This window comes from Salvelinus alpinus, chromosome 17 (assembly GCF_045679555.1).
Source record: "Salvelinus alpinus chromosome 17, SLU_Salpinus.1, whole genome shotgun sequence".
NCBI classification, from domain to species: domain Eukaryota; kingdom Metazoa; phylum Chordata; class Actinopteri; order Salmoniformes; family Salmonidae; genus Salvelinus; species Salvelinus alpinus.
The window spans coordinates 31,837,752-31,850,967 of record NC_092102.1 but is presented as its reverse complement, the minus strand read 5'-3'; the positions used below and the strand labels follow the sequence as shown (position 1 = coordinate 31,850,967).

Below are 13,216 nucleotides of genomic sequence, written 5' to 3'. Positions count from 1 at the left end.
GTCTTGCAGGAAATCACTCACAGAAAGAGCAGAATGGCTGGTGGCATTGTCATGCTGGAGGGTCATGTCAGGATGAGCCTGCAGGAAGGGTACCACATGAGGGAGGAGGATGTCTTCCCTGTAATGCACAGCATTGCGATTGCCTGCAATGACAACAAGCTCAGTCCGATGATGCTGTGACACACCACCCCAGACCATGACGGACCCTCCACCTCCAAATCGTTCCCGCTCCAGAGTACAGGCCTCGGTGTAACGCTCATTCCGTCGACGATAAATGCGAATCCGACCATCACCCCTGGTGTGACAAAACCATGACTCATCAGTGAGAGCACTTTTTGCCAATCCTGTCTGGTCCAGTGACGGTGGGTTTGTGCCCATAGGCGACCTTGTTGCCGGTAATGTCTAGTGAGGACCTGCCTTACAACAGGCCTACAAGCCTTCAGTCCAGCCTCTCTCAGCCTATTGCGGACAGTCTGAGCACTGATGGAGGGATTGTGCGTTCCTGGTGTAACTCGGGCAGCTGCTGTTGCCATCCTGTACCTGTCCTGCAGGTGTGATGTTCGGATGTACCGATCCTGTGCAGGTGTTGTTACACGTTGTCTGCCACTGCGAAGACGATCAGCTGTCCGTCCTATCTACCTGTAGCGCTGTCTTAGGCGTCTCACAGTATGGACATTGCAATTTATTGCCCTGGCCACATCTGCAGTCCTCATGCCTCCTTGCAGCATGCCTAAGGCACGTTCACGCAGATGAGCAGGGACCCTGGGCATCTTTCTTTTGGTGTTTTTCAGAGTCAGTAGAAAGGCCTCTTTTTAGTGTCTTAAGTTTTCATACCTGTGACCTTAATTGCCTACCGTCTGTAAGCTGTTAGTGTCTTAACGACCGTTCCACAGGTGCATGTTCATTAATTGTTTATGGTTCATTGAACAAGCATGGGAAACAGTGTTTAAACCTTTTACAATGAAGTTATTCTGTGAAGTTATTTTGATTTTTACGAATTATCTTTGAAAGGTCCTGAAAAAGGGACGTTTCTTTTTTTACTGAGTTTATATATGGTGGACCCAGTGTCTCTGTTTGTCTGAACGGATAGCTCAGTGTTCTGTATGCTGATCCGATACGCTCAACGTTCGTCAGATATGGCTGAAAATAGAATGGTTCACCCAACCTGAAGCCCTTTTTTCTGTCTTTCTGTTCCTGTTCTTTTCACTCTCTCTCTCTCATTCTCTTACTCTCTCTTACTGTTCCACCCTTCTGTCTTGCTTTCTCTCTCATTTTCATTCTCTGAACTTTATTGTGAGTTCCAACTTTTTTGGGACCTTAGTCAATATTTTAACTGACTGTGGTTATAATCAGGACATATCATGATATCTCACTGACAGATCAGGAGCCTTATTATTGTATTTGGATAGTAACCGTATCCGTTTTCATCATCTCACATTTCAATTCTCTAATCTAAGGAAAGTTAACCACCTATGTATGATGAATGTGTGTTAGGCTGCAGGTTAGGACAAAGGGAGAACAGTTTCACATTCACTATGGATCCTCATGTCAGATCACATTTCGTAGTAGCATATCAACCTTTCAGTGTTTGTCCTGTTGTCAAAGTTAATCACTTGATAATGCTAGGCTGTAGGAGGCAGGTTAGGATACTCTGTTAATCCCTTTAGAAAGATGTAGTGTAGCTCACTGCTCTTTAAATAACCCAAATTCTGAGAAACTTTGGATCGTGGCAAATCCTAAGTGATTTCATCAGTGACACAACTATGCTTAACTAGTGAAATAACAATGTTACACAACGCTGTCTGATGCTCTCTCTAACGTCTCACTCAGGTGTAAAAGGAATGTAGGGTAATGGTGTCATTTTGGAAAGCAGATTTCTGATATCTTAAAGTTTGTGACTTTAGTTTGGTTTAGCTGTTAGGTGGAAGATCGGAGAGAAAGACAATACACAGAGAGAGGGGGAGGGAGGGGGCGGGAGGGGGAGAGAGAGTGAGAGGGAGAGAGAGAGAGTTCCTATCGCTCTGATGCTTTCTGACATGTCTCTCTTCTGTTGCCATGGCAGCAGAGTGACCATCAGGGCAGGGTTATGGGGGTGGGTGTGGTTTATTGATTGACCTATTACAGTAATGAGGTCTGAGTAGCCTTCTGTGTACACACGCGCACACACACACACACCACCCATGGAGCTATAAAACAGCCGCCCGCCTGCATATGCTTAATTATATTATAAATAGGCTCACCAGAATGTTTGGACACTGGGTAATTTTCCCAGGGAGGAATATCATTATCCTTTTTTTCTCCATTTGCGAATCGTTAACTTACTCCCTAAATTACAGCGTTCAATCACTCTCTTTCTGTCTCCCACTCTCCCTTTCTTACTACCCTCTCCCATCCTTCCCTCAGTGTGCAAGCAAAAGGAAAGCTATGTGTAACACTGTTGCCTGGTCATGTCTTTACAAGGCTTTACTGTACGCTTGCTACACAATACACTTAGACGTTGTGTACGGAAGGATTATGTATACATGACTCATGAAGTTCAACTTGGTTTTTTGATAACCCTTTCTTTTCGTTTATGATATGATATAGAAGTTGTCTGGCTCTTACCTCAAGCCTCACCTAGGTGATAGAGGTGATGTGTGTTATATCACACAAACACACAAGCTCGACACGTGTTTCGTCACACTCTCGGTTGTTGTTCTTCAGGGTTCAGCTGAAGGTGACAGCTGAGGACATGTGTGTTTTTGCCCTCCTTATCTTATCTCGGCTCTGCTTGTGGCTCCTGAGCAACTTTACAGCCAGACAGTCCCAAATTACACACTGGAATGTGTCCCTTCCTACAACAGTTAATCTCTCGCTCTCTCTCTCTCCTCTCCACCCCGCTTTCCTCAGTCTGTAACAGTGCAGGTGTTGGCACTAGCAGCACTGTGCACATTCAAATGCTCAGCACATAGCTAGCCTCAGGTTTGGCTCAGTGCAGTTCTATTGTTGCACTACTCTACACACTGGATTAGTTTGGACCGCAGTCAGTGGCTTCAGCAACTCTTGTGACAGTTGAACTCCAGTTGCACCATTATAGGGAAGCCAAGGTGGCTAGTAAACTAGCCAATTGGATTGTAGATATGCTCAATGACAAAGGTCTATCCTGTTGTGGATAGACCTTTTTCCTTTTGCGTGTAGGATGACAACAGTAATATCTGACTACAAAACTATTCTAGTTCTGCAGAAGAGTTTCTACCTCCAAACTGTTTCGCTACTTAGGACTGATAGATACACTTGGAGTCTTCTCTGTATATACAGTGGGGTCCAAAATGATTCAATCCCTTGATAAAGATAAAGACTATGCAATAAATAATGCAAATACTGATCTATATTGTATGCTCTAAAAATGAAAATATTATATTATTTTATATTAATTCAATTGCTCAGAGAAAGAGATTTTATTCAGCAAGTAACACAAAAAAAATCTCTAAAAGTTTTCAATACTCCATCACCCTGTTTTATGAGATTGGAGAACACATTGGGAGGTATCTTTCTCCATACAGGAACTTTCCAGTTCCTTGATAACCTTCATCTGTGCTTATGGACTGCCCTCTTCAATTCAAACTACATGTTTTCAATGGGGTTCAAGTCCGGAGACTGAGAAATGCCATTGTGAAATTTTGATTCTGTGGACAATTAACCATTTCTTTGTGGATTTTGATATGTGCTTGGGGTTATTGTCTTGCTGGAAGATTCACTCGCGGCCAAGTTTTAGGCAACCAGGTTTTTGTCAAAAATGTCCTGCTACTTGGTAAAGTTCATGATGTGGGGCCTCCTGAGTGGTGAAGTGGTCTAAGACACTGCATTGCAGTGCTAGCTGTGCCACTAGAGATTCTGGGTTCGAGTCCAGGCTCTGTCGCAGCCGGCTGCGACCGGGAGACCCATGGGGGGGCGCACAATTGGCCCAGTGTTGTCCGGGTTAGGGGAGAATTTGGCCGGCAGGGATGTCCTTGTCCCATCGTGCACTAGCGACTCCTGTGGTGGGCCGGGCGCAGTGCACGCTGACACGGACGCCAGGTGTACGGTGTTTCCTCTGACACATTGGTGCGGCTGGCTTCCGGGTTAAGTGGGCATTGTGTCAAGAAGCAGTGCGGCTTGGTTGAGTTGTGTTTCGGAGGAAGCACGGCTCTCAACCTTTGCCTCTCCTGAGTCCGTACGGGAGTTGCAGTGATGAGACAAGACTGTAACTACCAATTCGGGACAAAAAAATAAAAAAAGGTTAATGATGCCGTTGCCGTTTAGCAAACTCCAGGCAGTGATATGGTCAGATAACAGGAAAATAGAACTCACCAATGGTGGGTTTAATAATTTTGGACCCCACTGTATATAAATAACTTGACTGTTGAGTTAGGTTAGGGTTGCGGTATGTACTGTAGGTTCTTGGAAGGGATGACTCATGCAAAGGCCTATTTAAAAAAAATTGTATATGTACAGTCGTGGCCAAAAGTTTTGAGAATGACACAAATATTAATTTTCACAAAGTCTGCTGCCTCAGTTTGTATGATGGCAATTTGCATATACTCCAGAATGTTATGAAGAGTAATCAGATGAATTGCAATTAATTGCAAAGTCCCTCTTTGCAATGCAAATGGACTGAATCCCCCCAAAACATTTCCACTGCATTTCAGCCCTGCCACAAAAGAACCAGCTGACATCATAGTGATTCTCTCGTTAACACAGGTGTGAGTGTTGATGAGGACAAGCCTGGAGATCACTCTGTCATGCTGATTGAGTTCGAATAACAGACTGGAAGCTTCAAAAGGAGGGTGGTGCTTGGAATCATTGTTATTCCTCTGTCAACCATGGTTACCTGCAAGGAAACATGTGCCGTCATCATTGCTTTGCACAAAAAGGACTTCACAGGCAAGGATATTGCTGCCAGTAAGATTGCACCTAAATCAACCCTTTATCGGATCATCAAGAACTTCAAGGAGAGCGGTTCAATTGTTGTGAAGAAGGCTTCAGAGTGCCCAAGAAAGTCCAGAAAGTCCAGCAAGTTGATTCAGCTGCGAGATCGGTGCACAACCAGTACAGAGCTTGCTCAGGAATGGCAGCAGGCAGGTGTGAGTGCATCTGCATGCCCAGTGAGGCGAAGAGTTTTGGAGGATGGCCTGGTGTCAAGAAGGGCAGCAAAGAAGCCACTTCTCTCCAGGAAAAACATCAGGGACAGACTGATATTCTGCAAAAGGTACAGGGATTGTACTCCGATTGTTTGGGGCATCCGGAAAAAAAGCTTGTCCAGAGAAGACAAGGTGAGCTCTACCATCAGTCCTGTGTCATGCCAACAGTAAAGCATCCTGAGACCATTCATGTGTGGGGTGCTTCTCAGCCAAGGGAGTGGGCTCACTCACAATTTTGCCTAAGAACACAGCCATGAATAAAGAATGGTACCAACACATCCTCCGAGAGCAACTTCTCCCAACCATCCAGGAACAGTTTGGGCACGAACAATGCCTTTTCCAGCATGATGGAACACCTTGCCATAAGGCAAAGTGATAACTAAGTGGCTCGGGGAACAAAACAACGATATTTTGGGTCCATGGCCAGGAAACTCCCCAGACCTTAATCCCATTGAGAACTTGTGGTCAATCCTCAAGAGGCGGGTGGACAAACAAAAACCCACGAATTCTGACAAACTCCAAGCATTGATTATGCAAGAATGGGCTGCCATCGGTCAGGATGTGGCCCAGAAGTTAATTGACAGCATTCCAGGGAGGATTGCAGAGGTCTTGAAAAAGAAGGGTCAACACTGCACATATTGACTCTTTGCATCAACTTCATGTAATTGTCAATAAAATCCTTTGACACTTATGAAATGCTTGTAATTATACTTCAGTATTCCATAGCAGCAAACTTTGTGGAAAAGCCTTATTCTAAAATGGATTAAATCACTTTTTTCCCTCATCAATCTACACACAATACCACCAATATTCGTCCTAGAGCTGGCCGCCAGGCCAAACTGAGCAATCGGTGGAGAAGGGTCGTGGTCAGGGAGGTGACCAAGAACTCGATGGTCACTCTAAAGAGCTCCAGAGTACGTCTGTGGAGATGGGAGAACCTTCTAGAAGGACAACCATCTCTGTAACATGCCACAAATCAGGCCTTTATGGTAGAGTGGCCAGACGGAAGCCACTCCTCAGTAAAAGGTACAGGACAGCCTGCTTGGAGTTTGCCAAATGGCACCTAAAGGACTCTGAAACCAAGATTGAACTCTTTGGCCTGAATGCCAAGCTTCACGCCTGGAGGACACCTGGTACCATCCCTATGGTGAAGCATCGTGGTGGCAGCATCATGCAATGGGGATGTTTTTCAGCACCAGGGCCTGGGAGACAAGTCAGGATCGAGGGAAAGATGAATGGAGCAAAGTACAGAGAGATCCTTGATGAAAACCTGCTCCAGAGTGCTCAAGACCTCAGACTGGGGTGAAGGTTCTCCTTCCAACAGGACAAGGACCCTAAGCACACAGCCAAGACAACACAGGAGTGGCTTCGGGACAAGTCTCTGAATGTCCTTGAGTGGCCCAGCCAGATCCCGGGACTTGAACCCAATGAAACATCTCTGGAGAGACCTAAAAATAGCTGTGCAGTGACGCTCCCCATCCAACCTGACAAGCTTGAGAGGATCTGCAGAGAATAATGGGAGAAACTCTCCAAATATACATGTGCCAAGCTTGTAGCGTCATACCCAAGAAGACTCGAGGTGGTAATCGCTGCCAAAGGTGCTTCAACAAAGTACATTTACATTTACATTTAAGTCATTTAGCAGACGCTCTTATCCAGAGCGACTTACAAATTGGTGCATTCACCTTATGATATCCAGTGGAACAACCACTTTACAATAGTGCATCTAACTCTTTTAAGGGGGGGGGGTTAGAAGGATTACTTTATCCTATCCTAGGTATTCCTTAAAGAGGTGGGGTTTCAGGTGTCTCCGGAAGGTGGTGATTGACTCCGCTGACCTGGCGTCGTGAGGGAGTTTGTTCCACCATTGGGGTGCCAGAGCAGCGAACAGTTTTGACTGGGCTGAGCGGGAACTGTACTTCCTCAGAGGTAGGGAGGCGAGCAGGCCAGAGGTGGATGAACGCAGTGCCCTTGTTTGGGTGTAGGGCCTGATCAGAGCCTGAAGGTACGGAGGTGCCGTTCCCCTCACAGCTCCGTAGGCAAGCACCATGGTCTTGTAGCGGATGCGAGCTTCAACTGGAAGCCAGTGGAGAGAGCGGAGGAGCGGGGTGACGTGAGAGAACTTGGGAAAGTTGAACACCAGACGGGCTGCGGCGTTCTGGATGAGTTGTAGGGGTTTAATGGCACAGGCAGGGAGCCCAGCCAACAGCGAGTTGCAGTAATCCAGACGGGAGATGACAAGTGCCTGGATTAGGACCTGCGCCGCTTCCTGCGTGAGGCAGGGTCGTACTCTGCGAATACTTAGTAAAGGGTCTGAATACTTATGTAAAGGTTTTTTAGCAAAAAAATGTAAAGACCTGTTTCTGCTTTGTCATTATGGGGTATTGTGTGTAGATTGATGAGGGAATTAACAATTTAATCTGTTTTAGAATAAGGCTGTAAAGTATCAACATTTGGAAAAAGTCAAGGGGTCTGAATACTTTCTGAATGCAGTGTAAATGGATGGTGTAAATGGTGTAAATGGTTGATGGCAGCCAAAATAGACACCCTGGGTTGCTGCCTGCTAGCAGCATTATTTCTGTTCTCAGGACCGCCTGGGAGAGAGGAGTTATTTTAACCAGGTCCTAGACCAGATCTTATGGCATAGCAATGACGGTCAGAAAAGTTGACTAAGGCACATACAGATCTGGGACCAGTTTTGAGTCCCTTTTATCTCCCCCTGCTCTTTCTCATAGGAGTGGGCTCTTCTGGTAATCGTGTTTGTTCTAAACATGGAGTTAGTCAGAATCAAATCTTTGCTCTCTGCAGTGTTCATTTGTTCACACTGAATAGACTACTCAAGAAAAGCATCCAATGAAGGCACTAACTGTCTCGCCAAATGTTGCTACTCCCTTTCTGATTGGCCGGAATTAGGGACACAGTACCATGGAGATGGTCACCCACGTCTCGTGTGGTGAATTGAGAGTCAGTGGTCCGTTTTTATGAACGGGGGAGAGCATTGATTTTAAGAATGCTTTTGTGGAGCTGAGCTGGGCTGTGGACATTTTTTTATTTGTGATTTGTTAAGGGGAGGCGAGGTGCCAAGATGTGGCTTGGTTCCTATTCTGCTAGTGTGTAAGTGCCGGTTCAGTTGGAGGGGACTGGTGCTCAGCTAAAGCAGAGTCACCCAGAGTTCTCACACACACACACACACACACACACACACACACACACACACACACACACACACACACACACACACACACACACACACACAGTGTAGCTGTATGTGGGCCTTACTGGGCTGTTTGTGTGTGCTGGCTGATGCAGACACTGTCTCCCTTATTCTGGGCTAGAACACAGAGAGAACACAGAAAGACCGACAAAAAGAGAAAAATACATAGTTCCACTATAAAGAACAGAAATGAGATGGCGAGAAGGAGAGAAGAAAGAGATGAATGCAGGAAGGGAGGGATGGACAGGGGAACAGGGAAAAATACTCAGTGAAAGAGGTAGAAGGAAAATGAGAAAAATAAACAAACAGTGAGTTAGCAGAGAGACAGAATGGGTGAGTTTGTTACTGTATGTGCTAGAGTATCATTGGCCCCTCTTCCTATGTAGTTTGCTCGCTACACAAATGTGCTCTGCCCTAAAGCTACAGTTGCATTGACCTGAGTGGTTGTTATGGTATGAATGTGTTTTGAATGAGGGTGTGCCTGCCGTTATGCGACATCATGCCACAGGCTTCACCTTTCGCTCTGCATACGCACTGCAGAAAGACTCCCAGGTGTAAACAGCACATAGACTTCCATTGCCTGAGACTGATCTTCCCATTCTAACACTGGCTCCTTTCCAGGGACAGACAGACCGTGCTTTCCTGTTGCATCTGTAGCCTGCCTGCCACTTACTGTCTGACTCTCCAATTGACTCTCCAGATTTCCCCTCAGTCCCAGTCTGAGATTTTTTTATTCATTTTTTTATTTCACCTTTATTTAACCAGGTAGGCCAGTTGAGAACAAGTTTTCATTTACAACTGCGACCTGGCCAAGATAAAGCAAAGCAGTGCGACACAAACAACACAGAGTTACACATGGGATAGACAAACGTAAACGATCCAAGTCATCTCTCTCTCCTCCTTCCCTCCTCTTCCACATTCTCTCCATTCTTTAGCTGAGCCTTGGGCTATGTTGTTGAGGCCAGACGTGGATGACAGGCAGACCCACTGGAAAGACTGTAATTATTGAGGGGAACAATCATTTATCTGTCTTAAAATCACTTTGGACTTTAATGGTGTTTGTTTAACGAGACCAAGGTGAGATGATGTGAATCATTTTGCGATTTGTCTGGTTATATGCTGCTGCAGCGGCTTCATGCACATACACACGTGCGCACACACACACACACACACACACACACAGTCTGTTTTATAGTTAAATCAAAGGCACTCTTTTCTGCAAGGTGCAATTAAGAAGTAGAACGAGCTAAGAGAGTGTAAGAAGAGGAGATGAGGGCAGGAGAGAGGGACTGGAAAAGGCCTCGGCGAGAGTGTGCCTCGGTGCCTATGAGCTGACACACACACACTCAATGCATCTTAACCTCATTCTCAATGCTCTTATAGTCAAGTCCTAACGTTTATACAAGCACCACATGCAGTTAACTAGTATTATTTGCGCTGTTCTGAAGGGCTTTACTAATACGAGCACAGTGACACATTAATGATCCCACTGAAGGCCTATCTGTCCCCGCCCCTTAAACTCTCACTGGAAGTTCCCCTTTGTCACAGACATGCCATAAATCCACTCTGTTTAAGCAATCACTCTTTCTCTCACTCCTTTTCTATCTTTCTCCCCTCTCAATTAGTAGGAAACACATCGGCTGAAGGAGGGCCTTTGTTGGTTTGTGAGGGCCCATACATCACCCAAACTAGCGACCCCCTGACAGCCCCCATCTGGTCCTCATCGTGGGGTGCAGCCAACGGTCAGGCTGGATGATGCATGGCACACAGGCACGCGCTCTCAAACACACACACACACAGACACGCGCTCACAAACATACACACACAGGCATGCGCTCACAAATGCACACATGTACACTCTAGGGTTGGGCGATTTTACGGTTGTTTACTTACTGTTAGAGGCAAAGAAAAAATGACTTTGAGAATCTCCACAGGGATGGTGAGTTAAGACAATCAGAAATACTATCAGATCCCCAAATGGGCACATTTATTGGCCTACATTTGTGTGCAGGCCAGGTAGCCTAGGCATACTTCTATGTATAATCAGGTGCGTGTCCTTACTCAAGATTGACAGGAGCGCTCCAAACAAAATGAAATAAACCAAATGTAGCCTAGGGTGTGCGCTCTTCAAACAACGTGTCCACTCCTAAAATGACAACGGTAAGACTGGAATAATAATATATTGAACGCAATAACAGAAATGACCATAACCACACAAATGTAGATTAGAAATGATGGGAATTAACTGTAAATGTACTACTGATGATACTGGTTTGCCATCCCTGCGGCCTCAGCAATGGATTAGTCCACTCAGACAATCGTGAATCAGACTGGTGTCTCCTGTTCTGTGCCATAATTGTTATATATGTATTTGCCACTGCTCGACCGGTCGACCATCAGCCTATCGACCAAACAATCGACCAGTCGACAAAATGGGGTCAGCCCTAGTTTCACGTGTGTTTCGACCTGTCCCCATATTAATAAAGTTAGTTCACAGTTGGATTTGATATTTTAACCTGCGTGTCATGACGGTGTGGATGGCCAAAATGAACATGCACACGCGGACATACGTGTGGCTGGTCTAGTCACCATGTCATAGTCTCGCTCTAATACTTCTGGACTTCCTTCCAACTCATATCACAACATCCTTTTTCAGAATAAGGATGTTGTGTGTCCACATTCTCTAACTGAAAGCACACAGTGAAATGTCCCTGTTCTCAGACCCAGACCCAGGCTGCCTCCCTCATGTCTTCTGCTCCTCATGTTAATGCTGTTTCTTGGGCTGTCATTAACAACTTGATTAATACCAAGCCCTGTTATCCACCAATATGAATATAACAAATATGCAATGTCCAGCAGAAGTGCTTATTATCTCTCTCTCTGTGTGTGTGTGTGTGTGTGTGTGTGTGTGTGTGTGTGTGTGTGTGTGTGTGTGTGTGTGTGTGTGTGTGTGTGTGTGTGTGTGTGTGTGTGTGTGTGTGTGTGTGTGTGTGTGTTCTATATCCTCCAGGGTAGAATACCAGTAGACCAGTCCAGGACCATTATCTGCAGGAGAGAAATTGTCTCGTCCACTCTAGGCTCCGTCACAAGGTGAGTCACATGTCATCACACGGCTGTTGGTATGGTTACCTGTTTTGGTGGACTATAGTTTGTTGTAGACAGAGTTCAAATGTTTTCTTTTTGCTCATCTGTTGTGGAACACGTTTTTTCTTTTTGCTCATCTGTTCTGGAACACAACATTCTTTCTGATCCCCCTGGCCAGACCATAGAAATTGAGCAACTAGAACGGACATGGTCATTTAGAGCGCAGGTCCATTGCTTTGGGAGCCATTTTGGATTTGTCATATTGAATTTCAATGGTACAGGTTTAAGCAAGAGAAAGCAGGGGGTGGGAGATGTAGAGGGGTAAAAAGAGGGACGAGCGAGGGAGAGCAGATTTAGAGGTAGAGAGAGAAGTGGAGATAGAGAAAGGTGGAGAGAGAGAAAGGTGGAGATAGAGAAAGGAGAGAGGCTGAGATGGAAAGGTGGAGAGTGAGCGAGAAAGAGGCTGCTGGGGAGACAGCAGGAGAAATCAAATTATTCCCCCTGCTCTGCCTCCCATAGAGACAGAGAAAAAGCATTTATCTGTACCCTAGTCTGCAGGTGACAGCAACACACACACACACACACACACACACACACACACACACACACACACACACACACACACACACACACACACACACACACACACACACACACACACACACACACACACACACACACAGGAGGAGGGGAGGCGGGGGATGGATGATTATGGAGAAGAGAGAGATAGTGGTGGTGTAGGAAGAGGTGGGGTTGAGGTAGATTATGTCTATAGTACAGAGGTGGTATTGAGAGAGGAGGGGAGGAGATTAGTAAATCAGGGCAGGAGAGGGAGGAGAGAAGGATATTATTTAGAGGAGAGGAGAGGGATAGGGAGGAGAGAAGGATGGTTATGGAAAGGAGAGGGTAGAGAAGAGGAGTGGGGGATCTGCAGGTGAGTCTGGGATTCTGCTGCATCGTGTCACACTGACTTAGATCAGCAGGAAGACCCCTCTACCCATGATGCCTCAGTCAGTCCTGTATATCAACCATTCTCTAGTATCGACCCAATGCATTATATATTATGTATTTTTCCTAACTTTGTCCCAGCGTGGGCTAATTACAGTGGTGGAGGTCACCAACCTGACTACAGCCAGTCATTGTCAGAGCAGTGAGCTAAACGTCAGCATGGCTGTAGACTGCAGGTCTGTCTGTTGTGTTCCTACTGGAGTTTACATGATCTGGCCAGGCCGCGCTGCTCTTCTGTTTTGTCAACAGAGATTATGAAAATGGGTCTGGCTGTCTCTGTCTGTATCACCTAGCCTCACAACTCCCTGCCCCCGCTAACCACAAACCACTGCCCCGCCCCCTGCCCGCCCACCTGCCTGCTCGCCCCCTCTCGCACCCGAAAAACAACAAGAAGAGAGACACTTATCTGAAACAAGGAAGCCTCAGTCTGTCTCGTCTGTTTGTCTCTCCCAGCATTAGGCTAGTTTTTAAATGGACAGGGAACCAGTGGCCATTATTAACCCTCTCCTTGTTGCCATGCTCAGGTCGCTCTGCGTTAACGGGCTCTCATTTTCACTCAGAAAATAAGAGAGACCCAATTGAACTCTAAAAAGGTAATGTACTGTAGCCCCTCTTTTTGCAGTGAAATCCTATAAACCATTAGTGTAGGTAGGTAGGTCATTGATGGTGTGCTTCTCATGGTGAAAATGCATTCAAAATGGGTGGTATCAGTGGAGATTGCTTGACTCCTTTAAAAAAACGGATAGTGCTT

At 45.9% G+C, this 13,216-nt stretch overlaps 1 protein-coding gene across 2 annotated transcripts in view; it reads left to right on the top strand.

Moving 5' to 3' along the window:
* Window positions 1-13,216, top strand: part of LOC139542772 (nuclear receptor coactivator 3-like) — a 103,681-nt gene that overhangs the window by 56,299 nt on the left and 34,166 nt on the right. For both annotated transcript variants that reach the window (XM_071348592.1, XM_071348593.1), the window contains exon 2: window positions 11,384-11,463. The gene's annotated coding sequence lies outside the window, so the exon portion shown is untranslated. The remainder of the gene's footprint in view (window positions 1-11,383; window positions 11,464-13,216) is intronic.